This window comes from Saccopteryx leptura, chromosome 4 (genome assembly GCF_036850995.1).
Source record: "Saccopteryx leptura isolate mSacLep1 chromosome 4, mSacLep1_pri_phased_curated, whole genome shotgun sequence".
In the NCBI taxonomy this organism is placed as follows: Eukaryota; Metazoa; Chordata; class Mammalia; order Chiroptera; family Emballonuridae; genus Saccopteryx; species Saccopteryx leptura.
In genome coordinates this window covers 86899695-86911854 of record NC_089506.1, presented here as the reverse complement: position 1 = coordinate 86911854, position 12160 = coordinate 86899695, and positions in this window count along the sequence as shown.

Genomic DNA, 12160 nt, shown 5'->3' with positions numbered 1-12160 from the left:
GAAGCACCATGACATTAATCACTTAAAACAGAGAATCACAGACATTATTCACTCTGTTACATCAGACGTCCTTACCCGTGTGTGACAAAAACTTCACTATCGTTTGCGTGTATGTAGGGCAACAAATGGAGCCCACATTGAACTGCACTGAATAGATATGAGACTGGGAGAGTTTTCTTTTATTTGGTGCAGATTTCACATTTCTATCATCTTTTGTTGCTTTCCTGTGACTGGTCAAAAGTGCACCATGACTTTATGGACACACTGTATAGAAAGTATAGAAGATATATAGAAATAAATTAGGATATAATATTAAAAGCCATTAAAGCAAGTGAATAAGGTTTTGCCCTCCTGGTGGGAACTAATCTAGTGTGTACATACATGATAGGCAAGACTATGTAACCCTTTGCACAGTGTCGTTTGTGTGTGTGTGTAAAATTATATAGAGATAAAAAGAACTCCCTGGGAGGAATTCCCTAAAAGTAGCTGTTGTGATAATCCCGTAGATTAACACCTGTTTGTAAACCAGAAAAGAGTACTAAAACCAAGGGGCCCCCAGCTGCAGTTAGTCATCCAGACTCCAACGTTGAATGTGGACTGTCCCCACGCTGTTCTGACCAAGGACAGCCAAGAGAATTGTGCCAACAGGACCCCATTAAGCTGTACCCAGGCACGCCATAGGATCTGTGAGTAATAAACTGCCTGTATGACTCTTGCAACTAAAGCAACTAACTTGTGTGTCGGTTGTGTCTTTCCTCCGGAGGAATTGGTCTCAGTATCAATAAGTAGAATCCTCACAGCTGCCTCAAAAGTAGTCTCAAAGAGGCTGCCAGCCCTGCTGATAAGCAGGAGTGCCCCACTGCGCAGAGAAGTTGAATCAGGGACGCCTTACTGACGTAGAGCTTAGGCTCTACTGGGACATGTGAACTCATTAAACAGTAAGAGGACTCAGTTGCATCAAGATGGAAAAAAGTGACATGAAGTGCAGAAAGTAAACTTTCAAAAAAGTATATATGTGTGTGAGTGTGTGTTTGTGTGCATGTGAGTGATTCTCCAAAATATTTGTGATCTTGCTTCTTGACAATGTCATCAACTTAGCTCAGATAAACTCTTATTAAAATTCTCTACATTTGAACATTTCTTACATAGACACACTAAAACATTGTTTCAGAAAGAGGTATCCTCTTTCCCTAAAGTTTTAAATGCCCTATTTTAAATAGATCAAGCATCTTAGGGAGGGGAGGCCATTTTTACTGTTGAAGGGAAGCCTAGTTTGCTCCCTCACAAATAGGTTTTTTGGGATATTGATTTTTTAAAGCTGGTTATTAAGGAACAAAAGAATCAGGAATAATTTTTTACTTTCCCTGTAATAGCCTAAAGGAATTTAGATAGAAAACTTACTCTAGGAAGGGAGATATCATAGATAACTACAATTTAATGGAAACTAGTGTGTGATAAATAGGGAGTAACCTAGCAAGGCTCAATTGTTCAAGTCCTCTCTGTGCTCCATTGTTAAAGATGGCCCAGCACACATTTATTTACCTAACATTTTCTTTTGCATTGCAATGTGAATGGCCTTCTTGTCCTTTGAAATTCTGCATCAACTCTCCCCTGCCCCTTTCTCCTTAGCTCCGGAATGACATATAAGCCTCAACTGCCCAATATATCTTTAGATCTCTAATATTATGGCCCTGTCAAGTGTGCATTCATGAAATAACCCATGGATATTTTCTCCTGTTAATCTCTTTGTTAATTTGATCATTAGCTCTGCAAGAAAAACTTAGAAGTTGATGGAAAAATTAAATTTTTGCACCCCCATGCTATAGAACTAGATCATTCAATTAAATTTTCAATGTCCTACTGCCAACATTATATTATTATAAAAACAATCCCAGGTTGTCACATCTATATTCTTCTGTGAACAATGTTTATAAAATTGAATTCCCCTCCAAATCATTACTATTATTACAATATATGTATCCATTTATATACTGTATATATATATGCATACATGTATACATCATATATATTATTTTTGTTTAAAGTTAATAGAAAATTTTCTTTTTAACATCTATATTTTTTTGTTTTTGTTTCATATTTACTTTAACAACTTTTATTAATGCAAATGAGGCATTTCAGTTGAACCCATAATACCATACAATGTTTTAAGTAACTGACATATGGAGGTAACAATGTACCTATATTTTTAAGGACAGAAGTGTAGTGGGTGGAAAGGTCTAATTCACTTAAGATATTATGTACTATTTTCACAATGAATACAGAAATTAGAGATTTTATACATTTCAATAGAAGCCCATATATGATTCAGAGCAATGTATACTTTAAATTATGCTTGTTATTGCCAAGAGTGTTGTATCTGAAGTTGAATTTTCTCAATTTCTCGGAAGTGACAGTTAAGTTATAATCTCAGCATGTTCAGAATGCCTAATGAACTCCTTGGGGAGACCAGAATATCTGTAACACAATTAGCTTCCCATTCTTATGTAAATGAGGAGTTTCAGAGTCCCTGATGGAAGCCTGATTTTTGGCTACAGTTAGCAAATGTTTGCTATTAAATGACACATGGAGCCTTAAGCTGAAATTTAGACTTCACTAATTTGTGCTGTGACATGTGCAAAGTGCTTGGGAGGAAATGTGAAACCCAGTTGTTTAAATGTAGTTGGTGAAATAGGGATTTTCACCCTTGGCTAAACTGTCATCAGCACCCTGATTGCTTTCACCATTTCCTATACTTACAGAAGGAATAGTCAACATGTATTTTATTGGCAATGCTTGCTTTAATAATACCATTCTCTCATTAAATAATTAAAGTTATTTGTCTCAGATAATATAAATACAATTAAAAAACTTTTTTCAAAAGTGAACATTCATTCAACCAATACTGACAGATTGTCTAAAATATGTGATTTTCTACAATAGCCTTAAAATTATACTTAAAAATTTTAAAGATAATTTGTGAAAAGTAATAAAATTTTATTTAACATAAGGTCAAGACGTCAGAAGAGCAAAGTTTTATGCACCTCACTTAAGGCACACTACTGACTAGTATCTCACCAGAGGAAGGAAAGATTCTCATTGCTTAGTAACAAACAGCTCAGCCAATGGGAGATGATATAACTCAGCCAATGAAAAAGTCATTATACTTCAAACTTTCAGTTGCCTCCAATGAAATCTATGTTTACAATATTCTCTTTCAAACCAATAAATGAACCCATTTTCTCTTTTGTTCTCTGGACTTGCATGTTTTGTCATTAAGTTACATGTCTCAACAGTCGACCCTCACAATATCCCGGTTCACTTTTCATGGTCTCACTGTATCTCGGATATTTAAATTGTGTATATCTAATTTTGTATTGTAGATTTCTCATTATCTCACAGGCTTTTACGATATATAAGTATTTTATATATTTATTATTATAATTGTTTTTGCAGTAAAATAAGCATTTCTAGCCTAAAAAATTGAAAACAATATAAAAAATACTAATTAAAACATATTAGTATTCACTGGTGAGTACCCTTATAGAATTCTATATGTTGTTAAAATTATGTAGGTTTAAGAGTGTAGAAAGTGTTTAGGAGCATAGGAAGTGTTTATAAGAGTGTGGGAAAGGTGAATAACAGTGTGGGAAAGGTTTATAAGAGTGTGGAGAGGATTTATAAAGCCTTAAAATAAACATAAATATGAAAATAAATATGATTGCTACTTTGTGGGTTTTCACCTATCATGGGGGTTTCTGGAACCTAACCCCAGAGACAGACGGGGGACCACTGTCCTGCACTTATTTGTTGTTCTCCAACAAACTCAGTTTGTAAGAAATATCTCATTGTCTATTTATTTTAGGTCAACAAATTTAATACTTATTAGTAAATTTTAATTCAAAATATTACATATATTATTTAGGGAGATTTTTTAGCATGCATAGTATCTGGACAAGTTTTATAAAATCTACATGTTAAATCAAAAAAATAATCAGAGATTTCATATTTGTTTCTTTTATAGACCAGGAATGATGTTTAAAATAAAATGATCTAGCAGAGAGAATATATCTAAAAAACAAACATAACCACCCCTAAAAAAACCCTAAAATATAATAAGATTACAACAAGCAGGGTAGTAGCTTAATCAACAGAAGATATTTTGGGAGTGATAAATATGTTAAGGACTGGATAGAATGTATAAAATGGCACATCATTTTTATTTTATAATGGTTAATTTTATTTTTGAGACTTTTCTAATATTGAGAAAATATAATACAAAATATATATCCAAAAATACTGTATTCACATCAAAATATAGTTTAATATTAGAATAAAATGTATTTACTCAGTGTTCTTAAAATCAAAATAATTTTTAAAAATCAATTCCTTCAAATTAAAGACATTACTTGATTCTGTAAAGCGCAATTTAAAATAACAATTTGCATTTTGCCTTTCATCTTGGTTCTAAAAGGTGGCACTGAACTCTATATTTAGCAATTAACACTAAAGATTTAGGTAGCTAAGCAAAAACCAAAATTCTCTTCTTTTCCTAAAGCTTCATTTAAAAAAAATAATAAAAGTAAAAATAAATAATGAAAAAGCAACATAGTCTTAACAACTGCACATATTTTCCCAAGTATTTTACCAAAACTTTTGAAGTGATTTTTTTTCTTGGAGATATAGATTCTATTGTTCAAATAATTCTTAAAGATTTGTGATATATTTAGCAATGGTACTGGGACAAAAACTAAAGTACTTAAGAATGTGGAAATAATCTTTAATTATTAAAATATAATTTATCTATAATGTATCAGAACTAAATAGAACACTATTTTAAAAAATGACAGATAGTTCCCAGGAAGATTCTGACTCTGATCTCATTTATGGTCAGCAACTAAGGTTGTAGTCATTAATTCTAGTATGCGGACAACAGTCTAGAGATTGCCAGGGTGGAGCTAGGCAGGGGAAGGAAGGATAAATGCTAATGGATGAAGATTTGACTTGGCTGAGTGAACACATGATAAGGTGTACAGAATTGTGTTGTGAATTGTGCACCTGAAACCTGTATAAATGTGTTAACCTGTGTCACTCTAATAAATTTAACTTTAAAAAAAATTAAAAAAAATTAATATATGGGTTTTTCCTCACACCTCTAGGCAAGTTTCAGAAACAAGTGGGGCATCCTACAATTCAACTCAATTATGACACTATCTACCCAGTGATAGTATCAGATCCCACAGGCTAAGGCCTTAGTCACAAAAGACTGACTCCACTTCAGATGCCATTTGAAAGTCCAGGCTGTTACCTATGTTTCTGACCTACATGCTATAAATTAGAGATTCCCATGATCCTCAACCTTAAGTTTCATTAATTTGCTCAAATAGCTCACAGAACTCAAAGAACTGTTTTATTTACTAGCTCACTGGTTTATCATAAAGAATAAAACTCAGGAATAGCCAGAAGAAAGAGATAAATAGGGTGAGATATGTACAAATGATGTATAGCTTCCACTCTCTCTGAGGGCACATTTCCCCAGCACCCCTACATGTTTTCCAAACTGGAAGCTCTCTGCATCTTACCCTTTGGAGTTTTTATGGAGGTTTCATTACATTCATAACTGTGGGTCAAATAAGTTTGTGAATATAATAAATATGTTTGCTCGCTTATAGTTGCATTGGGTGTGGAAGACAGGCTGTAAGCAGGCAGGGTCATTATAGCATAAGGCTTACTTTTAATACTAAGCTTTTTCCCAAACTCTTGACTGTTGCATGATGTAGAGTGGTGAACTCTTATGAGGAATCTCATTTATGCCTTAGATAAATGACTTGTATCAGAGACTTCTTTGTTTGTATATTGGATTAAAAGTTTTGATTTCTATACTATAAAATGGAGTAGAGGAGCCCTTGCTGTAGGAAAGCAGAGAAAGCCCACGTGGAGGAGAGGAGAAGCAGCCAAGATGGTGGAATGCTGGAGGAGAAGCCAGTTTGTGCAGAATTTGTGCAGAGAGAAGGAGATGGGGAACAGAGGTGAATAAGGCTGGTGAGGTAGAAAACTTTGATCTTAGGAAACTTGGATAAGTCAGTGGCTTTGGGAGCCCTGAATAGAAAGGGAAGTGTTTTCCCACTGTGTGTATTTCTTGCCCACTAGGTGCAAAGTAGGATTAAAGCTAATGGCCCACCAGTTCTTTGCTTTGTTGTTTCATTACCATCTGTCCAAATCAAATGCAAACCTGCATGGGCCAGGCGGCTGTCATGGTGGCTGTGGCTACTGGCTTTACATTTGGCATAGTCTGGCAGGATTTGATACAGATCGGTCTGGAGCCCCCAACACCTTTGAGTGGTGGAGTAGAGGACTAGCTGCTGTTATGGTTCCCCATGGCTGTCCTTTTGGGGACCATAGGCTGGCTGACTTTTACAACCATGAGTGAGGAAACCGAGAGCTCTGTGGAAGAGGCTGCCTGGAACCTACAAACTGAGCCATGGAAGGAGCTGGAGCAAACGTGGGAGAAAGAGATGCCAACCCTGGAGCTGGAGCAAGCACTGGAGGAGGCAGACCAGGTTTGTGAGAGTTGCTTGGAAATGGAGCAGCTGCTGGAGAAGGAATCACAGGTTCATGAGTTGCAGATTGCCCTGGACATTGTGGAGAACCAGTAGTGGTGGGAGGCCGGGACTGAGGCTGCAAGGCCCGCAGAGCAGAAGGCTGCGGAGGCCCGGGGCTCGAGCCTGGCAGCTGGAGCTGGTGTTTTCAGTTCCTCTTTGCAGGAGGATGAGAATCGGTCTGGAGTTGCAATCCTCAGTCTCCAGATGGTGAAAGCCCAGCAGCAAGGAGTACCTACTATGACCCTGGTAGGTCTGCAATTTGGGTACATAAGGATGAATGCCATCATGCTCTCCAGAACAGAAATGGAAATGCTGACTGCCATTGCCACGTGCTCCTCTTTGGGACACTGTAAAACCTGCCAGGATGGCAGGGATGAGGGGGGTGGCTGAGGCTCCACGTGCATGGACTGATTCCTGGACTACGACCAGAGTGGGCACTGGCTCCTTTGTTAGATGGACTTATGGATTTTGGACAATGTAAAATACCCTTATGGGTGTAGGGAGGCCCTTTCCCTGCCCCAGGAAGCTTTTCTCATGGCTAGAAAGAAGTCAGAGAACATTTTGTGCTTTTGGCAAAGTGCTCAGAGACTGGTGAAGTGTACCTTTGTAATTGTTGAAATTGTATGATTTGTCATGTTGTTGTAATTTGTGTAATGAGCCTAATTTCCTTGTGCAGGAATACCTGTGCTTTAGATTGTGAAGCAAGCAAAAGGGGTGAAAATTGGGTCAAATAAGTTTGTAAATATGATATATGTTTGCTAGCTTATAGTTTGCATTGGGTGTGGAAGACAGGCTGTAAGCAGGCAAGGTTGTGATAGTCTAAGTCTTAGTTTTAAGGTTAAGCTTTTCCCCATACCCTTGACTGTTGCATGATAAGGGGTGGTGCACTCTTATGAGGAATCCCATTATGCATCTGATAAGTGACTTTGTATCAGAGACTTTCATATTCGTATATTGGATTAAAGGTCTTTGATTTCTACACTATAAAATGGGGCAGAGGAGCCCATGCTGTAGCAGAGCAGAGATAGGCCATGTGGAGGAGAAGAGAAGCAGCCAAGATGGTGAAGTGGTGGAGAAGCCAGTTTGTGCAGAGTTTGTGCAGAGAGAAGGAGATGGGGAACAGAGGTGAATAAGGCTGGTGAGGTAGAAAACTTTGATCCTAGGAAACTTGGATAAGTCAGTGGCTTTGGGAGCCCTGAATGGAAAGGGAAGTGTTTTCCCACTGTGTGTATTTCTTGCCCACTGGGTGCAAGGTAGGATTAAAGCTAATGGTCCACCAGTTCTTTGCTTTGTGGTTTCATTACCATCTGTCCAAGTAAATGCAAACCTGCATGGGCCAGGCAGCTGTGATGGTGACCATGGCTATTGGCTTTACAATGACCAACTATGTCAATGGTCATTTATGATTGATGTAACCTTGTTTCATTTTTATTTGTTTGTTTTCTCCCAGGAGGTTGGGAAGGAGTAAGAAAGAGGACTGAAAGTTTTAACACTCTAATCACATGATTGAGGCTTGTGGCAACCAACCCCCATTCCTAGGTTAGGCAGGTACTTTTCAAAAGTCCCCTCATTAGCATAACAATAGATACCTTTATCATTTTCTTTGGAAATGCCAATGATTTTGGAGCTCTGTGACATAGCTTACCCCTCCTTTTTAGAATAAAGGGCAAATATATATTTCTTATTATAAATCATATCATTACACTCTGATTCCAAATAATTTTTGTGGCCTGATGAATAAATTACTTATATCTTGCATAATTAGAATGTGTAAGCAATAAAAGCACATACAAGGCCCTGGCCAGTTGGCTCAGTGGTAGAGAGTTGGCCTGGTGTGTAGGAGTCCCAGGTTCGATTGCTGGCCAGGGCACACAGAAGGAGTGCCCATCTGCTTCTCCATCCCTCCCCCTCTCCTTCCTCTCTGTCTCTGTCTAACCCCTCCCGCAGCCGAGGCTCCATTGGAGCAAAGATGGCCCAGGTGCTGAGGATGGCTCTGTGGCCTCTGCCTCAGGCACTAGAATGGCTCTGGATGCAACAGAGCGACGCCCCAGAGGGGCAGAGCATCGCCCCCTGGTGGGCATGCCGAGTGGATCCTGGTCGGGCGCATGCGGGAGTCTGTCTGACTGCCTCCCCGTTTCCAGCTTCGGAAAAATGCAAAAAAAAAAAAAAAAAGCACATACACAGAATAAAAGAGCATTGGAAAGGTGACCATTAGCACTATTCATTTTTGTCCTATTTATTAAAAAAGAATCCTTGTCTTCAGAGCTTTGTGTGCAGATCAAGCAGTATATATCTACTGAAGAGGTAGCTAACATCTTTCCTGATCTGATTTTATTCTTTCAACTATACACATTATTAAAGTTTTGTGGATTTTGCTAATGTTGTAACTGAGTAAAATGCTAGCTCTCTCTTAGACTGCATCAGTTGAAGCCTGCTTTATTCCTTCAGGCTAATAGCTTCTGCTTAGTCTTGCATATAGACATTTTAATCATTAGAGGATTTCTGCCTGGGGCTTGAGGTTTATAAAGACAGCCCCACTCATTTTTCTTCCCCTTGACATAAAATAAGCCTGAACTCTTCCCTTTGATAAGAGAAACAAGTAAGGTTCCCATTCTCTTTGTTGGTGCCTTTTCAATCAATATGTCTTTCTTAACTCCAAACTCTGACATTTGAGTTTGGACCTTTCAAAGTGCCGGGGTACACAAACTTTGGACCAGTAACATTGTGACCCTGTCTATTAAAAAAAAAATCATTATTTTTTTCTTGCTAATTTAGATTCTTAGAATGAAAGTCTGAAGATCTCAATACTCAAAAGTGGCAAATTATTCACTAATATCCTGCTACCCTGTAGGAATCTATTATTGAAGCCAATTGGATGTGGCCAGGCATATTTTTGCTTTTATTATTGCTATCTTATAATTACTATTTGGAATTCGTAATCCCTTAAATGGTACTTTTTTTTTAAATGTGAAGATTAAATGTGGAACATTGGCAGAGGCAGGTATTGTGATAATAGTGTCTGTGCAGAAGAAAACAAGATAAATACATATTTTTTTTCCATATTGACTTACTTTCAAAAAATAAGTTGGCTTACTAAAAGCCTCGAAAAAGAAGTTTTTAGTTGCATTTATTGTGATTTTCTTTGTTTTCACTTATTTAAGCACTAAATCTGTCTTTTCTGTAGGGAATCTTTCCCAGAGTGACCAAACAGTTGAAGAGAGAAATGTCTCCTTATAGAATCATTTCAATTGATATATAGATAGGAAATGATAAAATTTTAAAAATAATAATGTCCTATTTTTAATAAAATAATATATCTAGTGAATAATTACCAATAATTGGTAAAAACACTTGCAAAAAAAGGAACTCTACTGATAAAGTAATTTTATTCAAATATAACCTATATTGATAAAAGTTAGTCAAAGCTATAATTTTAAAAGAAGAAGAAAAAAGACAGAAAAACATAATGTGCCCCCCCCAAAAAAACCCCCACAAAAAACAAACCACAAAAATGCTTCAACAGAACTCATGACTCTTAACAGGAATATCAGAGATCAAAACTATTTACAGAATATTATTAAAATGTTATTTTCCTTTTTGCTGTGTTGACATTTGCATTTATTGTCATATAATAATGGTGGGTAAAGCTGGTTGTACCTTACCACAAATTAAGAAAATGGTATCAAGTTGTACTAGTGTCACTGTATATGTTATTGCTATACATTCACATTAAAATAAAGCCCTATTTCACTTATAAAGGCCTTCAATGTGGCAATAACAATTATTAATTTTATTGATACTGATTATTGAGTTTTAAAATTCTGAGTGTCAAAATAGAAAGTATACATAAAATATTTCTATTAGAATTTCAATTGCAATGTTAGTTTCAATGCAAAGTGGACATCTTTGTATGAGTCGGGAGCTGGAATAGTGAATTTTTCAGATTACATTTTTTTTACTTGAAAAAAAAAATTAAAAAACCATTAATTGCTTAAAAATGAACACTTGGCAGATATTTTTCAAAATTAACAAAATGAATCTATCATTTCATAGAACATAACTGACAGTATTTGTTACTAATTATAAAATTTGAGCTTATAAACACAACAGCAACAAGAAAAGAATTTTGTACCGATGTCAATAGATACACACACACACACACATACACACACACACACAAAGAAATAACAAAAGCATCTTGAAGAGATATCTGCATTTGCATGTTCATTGGAGGATCACTCATAATAGCCAAGATATTGAAACAACCTACCTGTCAACACAACAGTGGAAAAACAAAATATGATACACACTGTAATGCTGGAGGTCGAGGCCAGAGAGGTTCACATTCGATTCAGGCAGACCACGGAAGAACCGTGAAGCCAAAAGGCATTGGACCCTTCCTGTTTATCGGTTTCTCACATAGGTGGGTAAGCGAACAGGCAGGAAAAAGACACTTATTAGCAGTTGGGTGAGCAAGCAGGGTAAAATCAACCCTGGGGCCCTGGACGGTTGGCTCAGCGGTAGAGCGTCGGCCTAGCGTGCGGAGGACCCGGGTTCGATTCCCGGCCAGGGCACACAGGAGAAGCGCCCATTTGCTTCTCCACCCCTCCGCCATGCTTTCCTCTCTGTCTCTCTCTTCCCCTCCCGCAGCCAAAGCTCCATTGGAGCAAAAGATGGCCCGGGTGCTGGGGATGGCTCTGTGGCCTCTGCCTCAGGTGCTAGAGTGGCTCTGGTCGCAACATGGCGACGCCCAGGATGGGCACAGCATCGCCCCCTGGTGGGCAGAGCATGGCCCCTGGTGGGCGTGCCGGGTGGATCCCGGTCGGGCGCATGCGGGAGTCTGTCTGACTGTCTCTCCCTGTTTCCAGCTTCAGAAAAATGAAAAAAAAAAAAAAATCAACCCTGGGTTCTGTAGCCTTGTATAAGCTATGCACAGAAAAGTGGCTTTCTACCATGTGTTTACATCACTAGTTACACAAAATGATTATATCAATAGCTGGAAAACGAAAGAGCAAGTTTACCTGCATCCATTTTCCCTACACATATACACAGAGATATTACTCAGCCATGAGAATAAATGAAATTCTGTCGTTTGCAGAAGGACATTTGGGACATTATGCTAAGTTATATAAGACTGAGAAAGACACATATTGCATAAAAAGTACTTACATTTGGAATATATAAAGCCAAACTCAGAGAGAGTACAATGGTAGATCCCAAGGATTGTGGATAAAAAAACTGGAGGAGGAATTGTTCAAAGGGTACAAACATCCAGTTATAAGATTTTAGGATCTAATGTACATTATGGTAAGTACAGTTAACAATACAGTATTAAATAGTAGTTGAAAGTTGCTAAAATAACAGATCTTAAATGTCCTTATCACACAAAAAGAAATGATAGTTATGTAACATGATGCTGGCATTAGTTAATACCATGGTGGTAATTATTTGGTAAATGTTCATAAACCATTGTAACAGCTTCATAATATTTAAAGATTTTCTTAAGAAATTGACAATGATATTAGTGAATGTAACTTTTGATAGTATAGAAAAAAGTGTCA